Genomic DNA, 14,071 nt, shown 5'->3' with positions numbered 1-14,071 from the left:
TCCCTTCTTTCTTGAGCCAAGCGAAGCTCTTCCTGTGCTTTCTGTTCGAGCAGTTCCCGACTTTTCTGCTCTTCTCTGCGTGCGACAATCGTTTCCCGAGCCTCGTCGACCTCCTCCGCCGTTACCTCCTGCTCCCGCATAACCTCTAGAATATCTTTTTTTCTTTTCGCAGAACCTAGCGAAATTCCAAGCTCCTGGCAAATTTCGAGCAGCTCCTGCACTTTTAACTTCTCCATCGTGGTTTCCACCATGCGTTACCACGCCCACTAAAACAAAAGCCTTAGCTTAAAGTGAACAAAACGGTTTTCCTTAAATCAATTTCCCAGATAACAGATCCGCACCTAACATCTGCCTGTGCTAGTACGGTCTGGCGAAATGAGCGGAAAACATGGGGCACTCACCCTGCCAAGGTATAGCTGACGCCCGTCAGTCCCGTAGCTGCCGAGGTCCGTTGGAGCCGGTAACTTGACGTGTCCATCCCGTAGCTGCCATCCAGTTGTTGGGATCGGGGTAGCGTGATGGGGCCGGAGAAGGGATGAGGAAGTCGGCGAAGAGGTTATGATGAAAACGAAGAAAACTTTATACAGGCTATTTACATGATTTACAGAAGAGCAACTGAGAGGGACTCTCAGTGGATGAGGACTGCTTCGCTAGCGGGAGTGCACACACTAGTCCTCAAAACAACACCCCGTTAAATAGCGCACAGATTCCCCAGATCCCCGTCTGGGGAAATAGTTCGAAGAATGACGCCCAATCAGACGGACAGTTGCGGCCACTGTTGATACCGCCCACGGCAGGGGCGGCGCTGGGCCGTGGTGCTCTGCCGCAGCTCGGTTGATGGGAGAGGGTAGAGGCTCAGTAATTAAACACTGCTGTCTTTCACTAAGCACACCACCACTCTGTTCGTTGACCCGAGGGTCGACTCGGCCACGGAACGCCGCCATCGTCGCCGCATCTTCGGCCTTCGGCGATCTTTGACCTTCGCTGCTGCGACCATGGTCCCACGGTCCTGGAAGGTCGCTGCCTAATCCACTTAGGCAGCAGGGGAAGCATCACAGGTCCTACAGCACCCCTCTTTGAGCTTCGCCGCTACCGCCATGTTCCCACGGTCCTCGAAGTTCGCTGCCTTAATCCCCTTAGGCACGAGGGGAGGCATCACAGGCGCTACAGCGCCCAGGAGCGGCTTGATATCTCGATTTCGGCGCTCGCTCACATTGGACTGGGGATGGTAGCACGTGGTTTTCTGCTGCCGGACACCCATTGCTGCACACGTATCACGGAAAACTTTCGATGTGAAATACGTGGCATTGTCAGTGATCAGCCGCTTTGGGAAGCCGTAGCGGCAAAACACTTCACACAGCTTTGCCAGGATCTCCCGGGCAGTCGCTTTTCGCAGCGGGTACAATTCAGCGATCCCACTGAAGTGACACGTGACTACCAGCACGTATTTGTACCCTCGTTTGCTGCGCGGCAGCGGCCCCATCAAATCGCACGCCAGGATCTCCCAGGGTTTGGTGCTTATGACGGGTTGGAGTAAGCCGGGTGCCTTTCCACCTCTAGGCTTTCTCTCTTGGCATACGTGGCATGTTCGTACATATCTACATACGTCAGCCTTCATTCCCGGCCAGGTAGCAAACCGACAAAGCTTCTGCCATGTCTTTGGAGCGCTCCCGTGACCGTCTGCGTCGTGATAGTGCCGCATAGCGGCGCGCCTCAGTTTGCGCGGAATAACGGCTTTGAAACTCTCATCCGAGGCCTCTTTGCCTGGCACGTATTTTAGCAAAGCTCCATCACGGTCCAGCAGGAAGTTCTCCAACTCACTCGCCGCAATACCAGCGACACTAGAGTTAGCGCCAACCACACTACCAGTGGCTTCACAGCGCAATTTGGCCTGACTCGTCGGAGTGTCTGTCTCTTCACTAAGACTATTGATCAACTCCTGACAGAATGAGTCTTCCTGCTGAGCCTTGACAAGCTCTTCTCTGCTGAACGCAACCTCGAGAGGGATCCCCGCTCCAACGAGGTGCACGTGCTCTCGGGGCTTCGAAAACGGGGCACTCCCCGCAACGAGCTCCTTCCGCAGAGGGGGAGACAGTTGCCACTCTGCCTCCTCCTCGTCCTGGCCGGCCGGTTGGGTGTCAGTGACCGGCGCCCGTGACAGCGCATCGGCGACTACATTTGCAGTGCCTTTGCGGTAACGCACTTCGAACTCGAAGCGTTGCAGTGTCAGGGCCCATCGCGCAAGCCTCCCGCTGGGCTCACGCAGGCGTTTCAGCCAGGTTAAGGCCATATGGTCGGTCTCGACCGTGAACTTTGTTCCCTCTACGTACATCTAGAACCTTCGAAGTGCGTAGATGATGGCCAGGCAATTCTTTTCTGTCGCTGAGTAATTGCGTTCTGCCGGCGTCAGGGCGCGGCTCGCAAATGCCACAGGTAGGAGTTCATGCCCCTCCATCTGAAGGAGTACTGCTCCCACCCCGATATCACAGGCATCTGTCTGGATAACAAATGGGCGGTTCAGGTCGGGCAGCTTCAAAGCCGCCGTCTCAGCGATAGCGTGCGAGAGCTGATGAAAGCTCTTTTCCTGCTCGTCTCCCCATATCCACGGAGAAGACTTTCTTAGCAATCTTGCCAAGGGCGCTTGCAGTCGCACACAGTTAGGAATGAAATGGCGATAGTATCCCACCATGCCAAGGTAACGGCGAACACCGCTCACATCTTTAGGCGCAGGAAACTCCAGGATCCCCCGAAGCTTCTCTGGATCAGGAGACACCTGTCCCCGTTTTACTCGATATCCAAGCAAGCTCACCTGAGCCTGGCAGATTTGCACCTTTGCGGGATTGAGCGTGATGCCAGCCGCCCTGAGATTTCCCAGGACATCTCTCAGGTGATCGAGGTGCTCCTCGAAAGTTTGAGAGTAGACGATCACATCGTCCAGGTATGCGAGAGCGTGATGCCATCTGGCGTCTCCGAGTACACGGTCCATCAGCCTTTGGAATGTGCTCGGAGCTCCGGACAAACCGAAAGGCATTCTCGTGAAGTGAAACAGACCTCTGTGACACGTGAAGGCCGTTTTGCACTCATCGCCCGGTCGCATTTCGACCTGCAGGTACCCCTTACTTGCGTCAAGAATCGAGAAGAACTTAGCGCCGCCGAGATTTGAGACGATCTCGTCTATTCTCGGGAAGGGGTACGCATCTTTCTTTGTGACCGCATTCAGCCGCCGATAGTCAACGCACAAGCGCCACGTGCGATCTTTCTTCGGCACAAGAACCACTGGGAACCCCCAGGGACTGGAAGAGCGGCATATGAGACCAGCAACGAGCAACTCCTGGAGCGCCTCGTCGATAGCTTGCCGTCTGGCAGCACTGACGGGCCTTGGGTTACATTTCCAGGGCAGCGCGTCACTCGTATCTATGCGGTGCTGCACCAAACTAGTGCATCCCGGCTGGTCCGTGAATATCTCGTCAAAGTCATCCAACAACGACAAGAGGCGGTCACGTTCGAGCTGTGTCAGCGCACCGGCATCTGCCAGTAAGTTGTGCATTTTCTCCCCCGATCTCGGAGGAAACCTGTGCTGACATGCCGCCGCTGCCGATCTCGGCATTGGGCGGGGAAACCCGCTGTCTCTTAGCTCGCCGACATCTGTCGGTACAGCCTGCTTTCCCTTCTCCGACCTCGGAGAGGGCGCATTGAAGTGGGCCGCTGCTGCCGATCCCGGCATTTGGCGGTGCGGGCTTTGCTCGTGGGAGGTATTTCGCTCCTCCGCGGGCGTGTCGGCCGTGCGTTCTGACAACGATCTCGTTGCAGTCGGCGGGTCGACAAAGGGCCTCAGTGGGGCGCACGGGTTCTCCCGATATCCGCCACGGGCGATGTCTACAACCAGTCCAGTTTTCGCCAAGAACTCTCGGCCTAGAATAACTGGCACTGTGAGACCAGGCAGGTGAACGAAACGCATTCTGCGCACACGCTGATCCCAGCGCACTGCGAGGCGAACGTCACCACAGGACCGCACTTCTCCGCTAGCTAGCTGGAGTGGCGTCCTTCGCTGTCGCAACCGAACGGATCTCCGCCGGAGCTGGGAAACGACCTCGTCTCCTATTAGCGAGATGCTTGCCCCCGTGTCCAGCAACGCCTTAAAGGTTCTCCCCGCAACTGCGAGGGCCATGAAAGGCGCAGGCGTGTTAGTTGGTTCTCCAACTTTGAATGCGGACGTGACGGGGATGGGCTCCCGAGCGTTGGTAGCCTCCGCCGGTGCTGCTACCGGCGGCCTGCCTCGTTTCCCGATCTCGAGGGGCAGTTTCTGGCTATGTGACCACTCTGGCCACAATTAAAGCAGCGCACAGATCTCCATGCTTCTCGCTGCGACGCTCGGGGGGTCTCAGTGGCACCTCGGCCATCCAGCCGTACACGGACCTCCGTGGGTGCTTTCTGAGCAGGCGTGGGCTTTTGTGGCGGTACCCCGCAGATCTCCGGGGGTTGTGTATCAGCACTCCGCAGCCCGTACCTGTAAGGATCCAGAGCACGATCCGATATTGCGAACGGCATCCGCTCGTTCGTGAACGCACCTGCCATGGGAGTGATCTCACCCCTTAACGCTGCAACGCCGCTCCAGGCACACCTAGGCTCGAGGCACTCCTCAGCCGGCGGTGGGGGCCGGTATTTACGGGCCGCTGAAATTTGAGCCTGGACTCGGCGCGCTTCAATGGCAAGCTCGTTCAAATCGCTGCATCTGCAGCCCCTCAAGTAGAGGGAAAATGTCGGATGGCTCTGCCGGATGACACGTTCCACTCGCTCCGAACTCGGAGCTCCTGGGTCTGCATATTCATACAGCTCTTGCATCACTCGTACGAACTCGACAAGCGATTCATCCGGGGCCTGTGTCCGCAGTTCAAGCTCTCGTCGCATACGCAGCTTGTAATCGTGTGGAAGGAACTCCTCCCTGAACAAGCGTCGAAAATCAGCCATGTTGCCTGCTGTGTGGCCAACCAACTGGTACCACCGGGCGGCTTGATCAACGAGTGCGACGGGCAGAACTCGTCTCAGAATCTCGCTCTCGCTCAGGTCACTCGCTAGCTCGTACCGGCGCAGGGCCAGCAGAAAGTCATTCGCACTTTGCTTGTCGCTGTAGCCACTGTAATTCGGTATCGGCACTCCGATCCGAGGGCCGGGCGAGCGCGCTAATTGCAACATCTGCTGCAAAGCGTTTGCGAGGACGTTTGCGATGTTCTCTCCCTCTGCCGGACACACTGCGCGCTCTTCAGCCACCTGGCTGGGTGCGCGTCCCACATTTGCGGGCGTAGTTAGAGCGGGGCCAACTGGCCAGCTTTTGTTGCCTTCGCCAACTGGCGGTGGCTTGTAGTGGTGCTCGGGACCTCCCGGACCAAGTTGCGCTGCGTCACCCTCTGCCATCTGGCGGGGAGCGCGGCCCGCATCTGCGGGCGTTGACGCAGTTAGACCACCTGGTCTGAATGCGTGCGCAGGAGTTGAAATGAGCGAGTAGCCGACGCCAACTGGCAATGGCTCAACGAGCAGTCCAGGATCTCCTGGGTGGAAACTCGGTTTGCGAACCGCATCTGCGGACGCGCCTGAGACGTAGCGGAGCGTTTGGAAGCCACTGACACCTGACTTTGGCTTTCCTTGCTGGCCGGGATCTCCCGGCGCGTAACCAGTTGCGCGACCCACATCTGCGGGAGCGCCTGGGGACACGTTCAGCAGAACGGAACTCCTGTAGCCACAGCCATCTGGCTGCTCCAGCTCGGAGTATTCACCAGGAACTCCTGGCGCACTATTTCGGACGCCAGCCGCGCCTGCGGCTTCATGCATAGCGCCCGACGGACCTTGCGCTACCGCATCCGCGGTCGTTTTAGATGTGGCCACGGAAACGATGCTCGAGATCTCCCGTGCTTCGCCGCATACATCAGCCAACATCATTAGGTCCGGCAGCCCGTAGCGCGGGCTGGTCATGCTGTTCTTCGTGAGCTAGCACCCCACCTGGAACTCCAGAGGGGCCCCACGTTGGTGCGCCAAAATGTGGGGTTACTGGCACGGTTCGGACCCTGAACTCAGGGCCAACGCCACTCCGCTAGCTCGACCACACCTGTGGCCGCGAAGAACAACACCTCCGAGGAATAAGCCCGCAGGCAAGAGCTTTAATTGGGATCTCCCAATAGTTTTCCTCGGTCGCGCGCAGACAGCCGCGGCAGGCAACGGGCACAGGACACAGGCACAGGAGACAGGCACAGAGCAGTTCAGGTCACCTGGGCCGCCGCTGGTCTCGCGTCCGCTCTCTCTCAAGGCTCGCTGTCAACTCTCCATCCGACTGTCCCGTGGGCGCGGCCCGCGCGGCCGCCGAAACCGAGAGCGGTGGGCAAGGAGGGCTGCCCACGTGACGACGCGTAGTCGCGGGCGCCTCCCCTCCGCTCCATGTCGGGGGCCGCCAGAGGAAGAGCCGTGGTAGGCCACGAGAGAGAGAAGGGTGCATCCGGCGGGCGAGGGGCAACATGAATCCCCACAATACATAACATAGTTAAAATCACAAAACAAAAGCATAACATTAAATTCCGCTGGGTTCCTAGCCATGTTGGAATTGTATGTAATGAGAAAGCAGATGTATGCGCTGCACAAGCCCGGAATGGCCAAATAAAGTAAGTGAACATACCGCACGGGGATTGCTTAAAGTTTATCTACAGTAAACTCAGAAATAAGTGGCAGGCAGCATGGGAAGAGCACTCAAACAACAAATTACATTCTGTTAAGCCCATTTAAGGGGAATGGCAATAATGTAGGCATCAAGAACGTTTTACCGAAGTTATTTTATGTCGACTCCGCATTGGACACACCCACCTCACACACAACATTCTGCTAACCAAACAAAACAAACCTCTCTGTGAAATGTGTGGTGCTGAACTCAGTGAACCACATTTTAATTTCATGTATAGAACTAGAACAACTAAGAAAGAAATATTTTACATTTTACAGGGAAAGCACCCAATTACACCCCATGCTACTTTTAGGTGATCGAGCAATGGTTGACATCTCATGTATTTTTAGGTTTCTCAAGGAAGCCAGCATTTTAAACAAACTCTAAGTATAGAAATCTTCACCTTTAACAAAAACTCTAACCTTGTATTTGGGGTATCATAGCCTCAGTTGCTTTTGCGCCATTAAAATCAATATAACTAACTAACATAGGCGTGCAGCTCAGAGAACGGAACAATCGTGGCGAGCTGGCCGTGGTCTCCTATACGGATATTTACGGTAGAAGTACTTTGATTTGGGCTAGTTGGTTCATATTTTGAAAGTAGTTCGGACGGTGCGAAAACAACAAAGACAAAGGAGACACGAACACAACAGGACGGGCGCCCGTCCTGTTGTGTTCGTGTCTCCTTTGTCTTTGTTGTTTTCGCGCCGTCCGAACTACTTTCAAAATTTACGGTAGGCATGCCGAATGCCGCATCAAACACTCAGGGCTTCTCTTCCATTGGCTGCTGACGAATCATCGCTGCGTCACCGCGCTCCAGATGGAAAAATGGGGAGTCTTTGATTACCAAATGTACACACCTATTTTCTACGACGCTATGGTTAAGTTCACTGCCCTTAGAAACCTGCAGTTTTCCATGGTATTCCAGAGGACATCGACTTACAAGCAGCTGCTGGACGCGCTGCACTGCTTGCCCGACCTCGAGGAGATCGCCTTGGAAGTTTTCGACGCCGGCGAAGAATACAAGAACGTGGCCACCCTAGCTCACGTAATTAGGACAAAAGGCAAGCTTAATCGGCTGGCGATCGAGGACTTAGGTGTTGGAGGCGTTGGGCCATATATGCAGTGTGATCCACCAGTCATGTGGTGCATCACGGCAGGGCTACGGAGCAACACGATCATCAGCGACCTTTGCATAGACGTCAGCTGGTTGAAAGCAGAAGTCTGCTGTCTTTTCTCGCAGTTTATCAAACAAAGCGGCTCGCTGAAGTCGTTGCGCCTGTTCAGTTGGATCGAAAGGCCCACCTTTAACGTAGCCGATGTCGCAGGAGCGGTGGAGGACTCGAAGACGCTGGTTAGTTTACAGCTGAATGGCTTTATCATCGACACCAGTGAGACTTGGGCACTGGAGAGGTCCCTGTCCAGTGCCAAGAAACTGCAGCAGCTGGAGCTCATCTCCTGCGGACGGGCCTTGAGAGAGCCGAACAGTGAGCAGAACTCAGGATTCAAAACTGAAAGCGACTCATATAGCGTGGTTCGAAGGATTATGAAGCCCTTTGTCCACATGGTGCGCAATGTGAAGTCACAGCGAATGCTCAGATTCCCTTTATATCTCCATACACCGAAGGACCAGCGGGTGTTGTTCCACACATTGGCGAATGAAGACTCTGTCGAAGATGAATTCATACGTGTTCGACTCATATCACATCGTCAGTAAGCCAGGAACCGGCGTCCAAGTAATAATCGATTGCCTTTATAGAGGTGACCCGCTGATGGACGGGGTAACAGAGTGGGCCCGAGTTGTAAGCATTTTCCTGCTGGTATGCGGAGCAGCGCGCTCGGTTGGCCAATATAAGCAGTTGCACACATTCCACAGCCTATCAACCCTGACGGTGGAAGTTTATGCCTCTGTTGCTGCCGAACAAGCGGAAATTCTTGCTGAATTCCTGAGGCTCACCAAGTCACTGAGCACGATCACATTGAGCTTTGAGGCGAAACGCGTGGAATCAGTGGTTGTGCTCGACGGACTAGCATCACGGCTCTCATCATTGAAGGCTGGTGTAGGCGTATGCGAGCCGGAAGCCTCCTCGCAGACGTCGTCTGCTCGAGTAAGAGGTTACGGGCGCTTACGTACAACTTGCACAGCGGGTATCAATCACGAGTGTTCTTCTCTACGCTCGCCAAGTCCATCCGGAACAACATCACCCTCCTTTCGGTGACGACGGCTGACTTCACTGTTCCAGACAGACAGCCAGACTGTGTTAACGAAGTCCTCACCCGCAACAGCCAGTTGCTGGCTCGCAGCGCACAATTCGTAAGCGGCCGCGCCTTCGACAAAACTGGTGCAGAGGCACTCGAGTTAATCGGCTCGAACCTCATGCTCGTGGAAGAAGTTCAAGAAATGGCGCCAGTAAATAAAACAGAAGCTGAGGACTTGGTCAGAAAGAGCATTGGTGATCTGTACGAGATGGACGGCTTCATGAGAGCAGCCGGTGTTGCCCGGCACAGCGTCGTCTGCAAACAAAGCCCCGACGGCCGGCCCGGCCTAGATGCACTTCCGTGGCTTTCCTGGTTGCACCTGCGTCGATACTTGCGCCTGATGGACGTTGTAGGCCCTTTTATCCCTTTATTGGTCCTCTAAAAAAAGGTAGAAAAAAAATAAAAGAAATAGAGAGGATGCCTGAGCAGCAATGCTTTGCCAGGCTTAGCGCCAATTCAAAATAAATAGAAAAGAACTAAATGTTCCAAAGAAAAAAAATTTTCAGCAAAAAACGGAGGATTTAAAAAAAACTCAGAAGAAAAGAAAACAAAAGGTTCAGCACAGTAAACGTTAGTCGCAGGCAAACAGCCAAAGCACAACGTGAAGTCCGCGGAAAAATAATAAAAAAAGAAAATCCAAGTCACTGCAAAGTAAAGAAGTGCTTTGGACTGGGCTAGTTGGGACATATTTCCATAAATGCTGCGCTGCTTAGTTGCACACGGACAAAGAAACTGGACAAACGCTGAGGTTAAGCGCAATCTACCAACTGAAGTTTTATTCCTTGGAATAGGAAAAAGGAAAAGACCAGCTCATGACGTAATCAGAGGATCGTGAAAGCACATAAAACATAACAGTGCACTGTAACAGCAAGAAGAACTATGGAATGAAACCATGACAAAAAGATCATATGAAAATAAAAACTTTATCTAAGCCCGGGATGAAATCGCACTCAACCCCCACCCCCCCGCGCGCCGCGCATCTGACACGCGCGGTTGATCCTATGCAAGTCTTTTGTCTCTCCGCAGCATATCTATTTCCCTGCGGGAAAGGGCTACGGAAGGGGCGCTAACGTAATCGCCTTATTTGCCAGAAATCATCCGAAAGGCCTCAATTACCTCACGCTTTTTCTTTTCTGTTGCCCGCGCCAAATTACCGTGTTTTGGAAATATGGGCTGCGCTCGTGTTTCAGGCAATGGTTCGCCAAGTTTTCTGCATTCTGCATGGAGCGACATTTCCTCCTGTGCTCCAAAAGCCTTTCATTAAGGCATCGCCCAGTTTGCCCCACGTAGCACTTGCCGCAAGAGAGGTGAATTTTGTAAACCATCCCCTTAGAGCATGGAACAAAGGGCGAAACATGCTTAACGCCGCACGCACTTTTCTCATCTGCAGGTCCTTCCTGGTTAACTTTTATTACAGATGCCTTTAAACTTTAAAGGAGCTGAAAAGACAACCTTCACATCAAACCTCTGCCCAATGTTCTTCAGCCGGTGCGAAATGTCATGCACATAAGGGAGGACCGCGAAAGGCTTCTTTCCATCACTTTGCTTCGGAGGCGAAAGCTCTTGATGTATTCTTAAGTTTCTTAGGCAAGTTTCAGCAACACCAATTAGAGGCCTTAAGGGATATCCAGAAGAACCAAGCCGGCCCATTTGGATAAACAAGCTATCATCCATTTTATCGTCACATGAGGGCCTGCTTCATACAGGACATCGCGATGCCTCTTTTTACAAGCTTGGTGTGCCCGGATGTAAAAGGAAGAATGCCCTTATCTCCTCTCGTTTTATAAAACCAACACATGTGGTCGCCTGAGAACACCATACTAATATCCAAAAATTGGAGCTGGGAATCTGAGGGGCGTTCTGACGTGAATTGGAGCCCATGATGTGCACGCGGGATTAGTGATAAAATATCTTCAGTTCTGGTCTTCGAGTACAAATCCTAAGGCAGGCAAATGAGGAAATCGTCGACATACCTGAATGACCCTGTGATCCCCAACTCAGTTAACTTCGGATGCAGCGTGCGGTTGCCTCTGGCCAAGAACAAATCACTCAATATGGGCGCAATACATGAGCCTATGCAAATTCCATCCTTTTGGGAGAGAATCACACCCTCAAATTCGACAAAAAGTAACTGGAGGTAGGCTTTCAGTAGGTTCAGAAACCGATCCACTGCAACACCACACTTGTTCTGAAAGCCAACTGCCCCGTAGGCGTCAATGCATTCTTCGACAGCAATAGGCACCTCCCTCTGCGAAATATTATAGAAGAGGTCCTTGACGTCCACTGAGAAGCACAGCACCGGGATAGACACACGCAGAAGCGAAACGAGATCTCTCGAGTCCCTTTTTAACATGGGGTCTTCAACCGGCAGAAGGTCCAAAGCGCTCTGCAAGAACTTTGCCGCGCACCTCTGCCAGGTGTCCCGGTCCTCAACAATCACTCGGAATGTCGCTCCTTCTTTGTGGGTCTTCACAGAAAAGAAGGGTTGGAGCGCAAGATTTTTGCTGTTGTTTATGTCTCCAGCAAGGCGGTGTAGTCCCCCTCCTTCACAAATCTTGGCGGCTTGTGTACGGGCAGCACTGAGTAGTTTCAAGTCGAGCTTTTTTCTGCACTCAAAGTTCTTCATGATGCCTTCCTTTGCCTTTTTTCTGTATTCTTCCTTGTACATCACCGCAAACTCCCCGGTTTTGTCTGTCAGAGCGACGCGTAAGTCCGAGTCACGCAACCAGTTGACAGCTCGGTCTGGCCTCAACCGCGACGTGTCCCCGTGCGTTCTAGCAGCCCCCGCAACCGCGCACAAGGCTTCAGCTGCGCACACCTTCCTGTCTTCCTCAGGCGCCCTGTCTGATACCTTGTGGACCATACTGATGATATCAGCAGCGTCAGCTCTCGGTTACACGGAGAACTTAGGCCCTTTGCTCAGCACTTCCTCGACCTGCTTAGGTAGCGTTAGTTCTGTCATATTAATTGGTCCCTTCCTGTCACCCGGAGGCCTGACGCGCTTCTTCGTAATTGTTGGGAACGCTGAGCCCCACATACGCTCACCTTCGGCCTCAGCGACATCCAGAAAGAACCGTGACATGACTTTTGCGTCTCCAGGCCTAAGGTATGCCGAACAGGTATTCCTTATCCCAAGTTGGAACAAAAGTACTTGGCACAATGTTTCTGATCGCAGGATCTTGCCCACACGTCTTGAAGCTGCTTCCGTTCGGATCACTCTTCCAAACACGGCAGTGAGCACAGGTGACGACAGACCATGGCCGAGGGCATACGTCAGAGTACGCGTTCGCCACCGGGCTTCAGCGATGAAATTGATGAACACGCAAATACGAAAAGAAAAAGCGTGAAGTAATTGAGGCCTTCCGGGTGGTTTCTGGCAAAGAAGGCGATTACGTTAGCACCCCTTCCATAGCCCTTTCCCGCAGGAAAATAGATATGTTGCGGAGAGACAAAAGGCTTGCATAGGATCAACCGCGCGTGTCTGTTAGATGCGCGGCGCGCGCGGGGGGGGGGGGGGGGGGGGGGGGTTGAGTGCGATTTCATCCCGGGCTTAGATAAAGTTTTTATTTTCATATGATCTTATTGTCATGGTTTCATTCCATAGTTCGTCTTGCTGTTACAGTGCACTGTTATGTTTTATGTGCTTTCACGATCCTCTGATTAAGTCGTGGGCTGGTGTTTTCTGTTTTCCTATTCCAAGGAATAAAACTTCAGTTGGTAGATTGTGCTTAACCTCAGCGTTTGTCCAGTTTCTTTTTCCGTGTGCAACTAAGCAGCGCAGCATTTATGAAAAGATGTTCCAACTAGCCCAGCCCCAAGCACTTCTTAACTTTATTTCGAGTTCAACGGGCTTCTTTGTTCCCTCCAGACCCCCTCTTCAACGTATTTGTGTGTTCATCAATTTCATCGCTGAAGCCCGGTGGCGAACGCGTATTCTGACGTATGCCCTCGCCCATGGTCTGTCGTCACCTGTGCTCACTGCCGTGTTTAGAAGATTGGCCCCAACGGCTGTAAACGCCTGTTTAATCTTCTCGCTACTGTTGTTTTGTCAGAGTCTAACTCTGTCTTCTTCTCCGGTGCCTTAGGAGGGTCCCTTCCACTGTCCTGCACTATGGTTTCTCTTGTGTGTAGCATCTTCATGTGGCTCACCATGTCGATGCCCTTGAGCGTCTCCAAATGCAGTGGGCATTGCATATTAGTCTTAGAGCGGGTTTTCGATGTGTTTGGGTCCAGCATGGACCTGAGTGAATTATGATTCCTTTTTGTACCCATAGTACCCCTTAATCTGTTGTAGAAACCTGCCCATTTAGTCTGCTCCTGTGACATTGAATATTCTGCTGCTTTAGTTATCCCTACAATGCATCTGTGTAAGCTTCTATTTAGGCGTTGTCTCTTGTTCTCCTTAACTAGTCTGCGCCTTGCCCTCGACAAGTGTAGCAAGAGTGGATTGACAAAAAAGGTGTGTAGTGTTTACGTATTTTTGTTTCTAAGCTCATTCTGAGGTTCTTTTGAAACCTCAGCGAAACTTTAGGCATGCGTCTTTAGTTCTACATGGAATTCAGTTTATTGTCCCTATTCTAGTACTCTTATTTAGTCGTGTGTGAACACTGTATTGCTTAGTATGTATATATGAACACATCAAAATCTGTCTATCATGGTTGTGTAGGCAACAGTTCACGAGTATTACCATGCCTCATGGTTTTAAAATACGTGTGTTTTTGTATTTACAAAGTGTGCATACATATTGGCTGTTTTCTTGCTGACATTAATGATGCCAAGATGTGCACGTGCTTTCAAGAGCTATAGTGTCGTGGTGAATTCGAAATTGCTGTTGGTGATGCTTGTTGGCCGGCTTGTTGTAATGCTGTTTATGCTCATTTGTGTCCCTTCGATCGCTGGTTAAGTAACTTTCCCATCTGCCCTTATAGGTCCTGACCCTGGAAGCATTGGGTATTGGAAGATCAATGGAAGAAAAGTATTGAGATCCGTGGAGGCGGACAAGAAAATGGCCAAAAACCAGGGTGACCAGGAGCGAGAAGTTGCAAATTTTTTTAAGAGTTTGCCCTTGCTCTTGCAAAGAGAATATAACCTATTCGACAGCAAAGCCAC

The 14,071-nt window shown here is 52.5% G+C and overlaps 1 pseudogene; it reads left to right on the top strand.

Annotated features, from left to right (window-relative positions):
- The first annotated feature begins 388 nt into the window (after nucleotides 1–388).
- On the top strand, nucleotides 389–9,344 carry LOC149337630 (uncharacterized; annotated as a pseudogene).
- Nucleotides 9,345–14,071: the final 4,727 nt, after the last annotated feature.

The sequence above is a fragment of the Amblyomma mixtum genome, chromosome 7 (assembly GCF_055824585.1).
Source record: "Amblyomma mixtum isolate Tamu chromosome 7, ASM5582458v1, whole genome shotgun sequence".
Lineage (NCBI taxonomy): Eukaryota > Metazoa > Arthropoda > Arachnida > Ixodida > Ixodidae > Amblyomma > Amblyomma mixtum.
Note: the sequence above shows the minus strand (reverse complement) of the source record. Positions and strands in the feature narration are given on the sequence as shown.